Source organism: Glycine max, chromosome 20, assembly GCF_000004515.6.
Source record: "Glycine max cultivar Williams 82 chromosome 20, Glycine_max_v4.0, whole genome shotgun sequence".
In the NCBI taxonomy this organism is placed as follows: Eukaryota; Viridiplantae; Streptophyta; class Magnoliopsida; order Fabales; family Fabaceae; genus Glycine; species Glycine max.
This window is the reverse complement of record NC_038256.2, coordinates 15,238,170-15,241,956: the sequence shown is the minus strand read 5'-3', so window position 1 is coordinate 15,241,956 and position 3,787 is coordinate 15,238,170. Positions and strand designations below refer to the sequence as shown.

At 42.0% G+C, this 3,787-nt stretch overlaps 1 long non-coding RNA gene across 1 annotated transcript in view; it reads right to left on the bottom strand.

The window, feature by feature from the left end:
- The window catches only part of LOC121174378 (uncharacterized), a 7,993-nt gene extending 4,973 nt beyond the window's left edge, over nucleotides 1–3,020 (bottom strand). The window contains exon 1 of the long non-coding RNA XR_005890436.1: nucleotides 2,969–3,020. This is a non-coding gene — a long non-coding RNA (uncharacterized lncRNA). The remainder of the gene's footprint in view (nucleotides 1–2,968) is intronic.
- Nucleotides 3,021–3,787: the final 767 nt, after the last annotated feature.

Here is a 3,787-nt window from a genome sequence, read left to right as displayed (position 1 = left end):
CATGAGAGAAATTTAATTATTTTGCAGAGGCGAGTGAAGTGAGGAAAGTGTTACCTGCTCATGAACCACTCAATCTACAGTATTGCAAAGACAGTAAAATTTCTACTGATAATTCTAATGAGTTTACTATTTCTATTTCTCCTAGTGTTCAACCCTTATTGCAGGAATTTAAAAATGTCTTTCCTAAGGAGATTCCTCATGGACTGCCACCTTCAAGAGGCATAGAACATCAAGTTGATCTCCTCCCCGGAGCTTCATTGCCTAACAGGCCAACTTACAAAAGCAATCCCCAAGAGACTCAACGTAAGGATGCACATGCCAAAGTTCAGTATGTGAAAAGATTGTATGACCAAGTGAAGGTGCAAATTGCAAAGAAGAATGAAAGCTATACCAAGCAAGTCAACAAGAAAAGGAAGGAAGTGGTACTTGAATCCGGTGATGATCCTAGACATTTGAGGACAAATGTTTTCCAAGAAGGAGGGAATGATGAGAATCATGAAACTGGCCAAATACAGGCTAAAGGCCCAAGTGGAGAAGAACGAAGGCCCAAGTGGAGAAGAACGAAGGCCCAAGTGGAGAAGGACAAAGCCCCCGAGTGGAGAAGGATGAAGGCCCAAGTGGAGAAGGATGAAGGCCCAGAGGCAGAGACACTATCAAGACTATTAATTGTTGCCAAAGGCCCAAGTTAAATATATTTTTTACTTATAATTTTTATTTATTGTAATTTTGGCCCAAACTATTTAGAAGGCCCATGTCTATTTTTATCTTTTAGTTCAGATACACTATAAGTATTGGTTTTTGTTTTGAATAAAAGAAAACTTTTGGCATTTTCATCAAATTTGGTGAGAGTTTTTCTCTGGGTTCCTTGTTGAACCAATTATCAGACTTATCAAGGTAATCCTTGTGGCGTCTACCCAGACTTATCTTCCTTCACCGGAAGTGGCGTCTATCCTGACTTATCTTCCTTCATTGGAAGTGGCGTCTACCCGGACTTATCTTCCTTCACCGGAAGTGGTGTCTACCCTGACTTATCTTCCTTCACTGGAAGTGGCGTCATCCAAACCTTCGTAGCCTGTATCAAACGATCCGCCCCGTAAGATTCACATCAATTTTTTTCTATCAATTTCCGTGAATAATGTTTTTTTTTTGTTTTTGCCGGGGTGGGCGAACGTTTTCTTATCCTCCTAAATGAGAAGAACAACATGCCAGTGTCGGTCGGAACGAACCCTCGGTTGAGCTCGCACGGAAAAACCTAGCCGTCCTACGATGTAAATTTTTTAGGCAACACCAAAACAAAAAACTTAATCTACCGTAAATAAAAAAACATTATCGGCCAGCGTTTGTAAAAGAAATTGCGCAATGTCGGCTGAAAGATATCAGTCGGGGCCATATAACGACCGACGCCGGCCATTGTTTATTCTATTCAATCCCTGAATAACAATTGGATGATGTCGATTAGGAAATGTTCGATCGGCATCATCCGCTGAAGCTTCTTTTTTAGACCTCGATCGGTCGTCTTTCCTGGCCGACGCCGACTGTCATTTTTTTCGATCGATATCGGTGAATAATATTTTTTTTGCCGAGGTTGGCTAATGTTTTCCTGGCCGAATAAATCGGAACATGCCAGTTTCGGGCGAAACGAAACATCGGTTGAGCTCGCACGAAAAAACCTAGCCGACCTACATTGTTAGTTTTTTATGCAACACCGAAACAAGAAAACTTCCCCTGCCGTAAGAAAAAACATTATCGGCCAGCGAGCGTTTTTTTTTTAAAGAAATTGCGCAATGTCGGCTGAAAAATATCAGTCGGGGCCATTTCACGACCGATGTCGGCTATTGAGTTTTCTATTCAATCCCTGAATGAAATTTGCATGATGTCGATTAGGAAATGTTTGATCGGCGTGATCCGGTGATGCTTCTTTTTTAGACCTCGATCTGTCATCTCTCCATGACGACGTCCGCTATCATTTTTTTCGTTCAATTTCCGTGAATAATGTTTTTTTTTTGTTTTTGCCGGGGTGGGCGAACGTTTTCTTATCCTCCTAAATGAGAAGAACAACATGCCAGTGTCGGTCGGAACGAACCCTCGGTTGAGCTCCCACGGAAAAACCTAGCCGTCCTACGTTGTAAATTTTTTAGGCAACACCAAAACAAAAAACTTCCTCTACCGTAAATAAAAAAACATTATCGGCCAGCGTTTGTAAAAGAAATTGCGCAATGTCGGCTGAAAGATATCAGTCGGGGCCATATAACGAGCGACGCCGGCCATTGTTTATTCTATTCAATCCCTGAATAACAATTGGATGATGTCGATTAGGAAATGTTCGATCGGCATCATCCGGTGAAGCTTCTTTTTTAGACCTCGATCGGTCGTCTTTCCTGGCCGACGCCGACTGTCATTTTTTTCGATCGATATCGGTGAAAAATATTTTTTTTGCCGAGGTGGGCTAATGTTTTCCTGGCCGAATAAATCGGAACATGCCAGTTTCGGCCGAAATGAAACATCGGTTGAGCTCGCACGGAAAAACCTAGCCGACCTACAATGTAAGTTTTATATGCAACACCGAAACAAGAAAACTTCCCCTGCCGTAAGAAAAAACATTATCGGCCAGCGAGCGTTTTTTATAAAAAAAAATTGCGCAATGTCGGCTGAAAAATATCAGTCGGGGCCATTTCACGACCGATGTCGGCTATTGAATTTTCTATTCAATCCCTGAATGAAATTTGCATGATGTCGATTAGGAAATGTTTGATCGGCGTGATCCGGTGATGCTTCACTTTTAGACCTCGATCGGTCATCTCTCCATGACGACGTCCGCTATCATTTTTTTCGATCAATTTCCGTGAATAATGTTTTTTTTTTTTGTTTTTGCCGGGGTGGGCGAACGTTTTCTTATCCTCCTAAATGAGAAGAACAACATGCCAGTGTCGGTCGGAACGAACACTCGGTTGAGCTCGCACGGAAAAACCTAGCCGTCCTACGTTGTAAATTTTTTAGGCAACACCAAAACAAAAAACTTCCTCTACCGTAAATAAAAAAACATTATCGGCCAGCGTTTGTAAAAGAAATTGCGCAATGTCGGCTGAAAGATATCAGTCGGGGCCATATAACGACCGACACCGGCCATTTTTTATTCTATTCAATCCCTGAATAACAATTGGATGATGTCGATTAGGAAATGTTCGATCGGCATCATCCGGTGAAGCTTCTTTTTTAGACCTCGATCGGTCGTCTTTCCTGGCCGACGCCGACTGTCATTTTTTTCGATCAATATCGGTGAATAATATTTTTTTTGCCGAGGTGGGCTAATGTTTTCCTGGCCGAATAAATCGGAACATGCCAGTTTCGGCCGAAACGAAACATCGGTTGAGCTCGCACGGTAAAACCTTGCCGACCTACAATGTAAGTTTTTTATGCAACACCGAAACAAGAAAACTTCCCCTGCCGTAAGAAAAAACATTATCGGCCAGCGAGCGTTTTTTATAAAAAAAAATTGCGCAATGTCGGCTTAAAAATATCAGTCGGGGCCATTTCACGACCGATGTCGGCTATTGAGTTTTCTATTCAATCCCTGAATGAAATTTGCATGATGTCGATTAGGAAATGTTTGATCGGCGTGATCCGGTGATGCTTCATTTTTAGACCTCGATCGGTCATCTCTCCATGACGACGTCCGCTATCATTTTTTTCGATCAATTTCCTTGAATAATGTTTTTTTTTTGTTTTTGCCGGGGTGGGCGAACGTTTTCTTATCCTCCTAAATGAGAAGAACAACATGCCAGTGTCG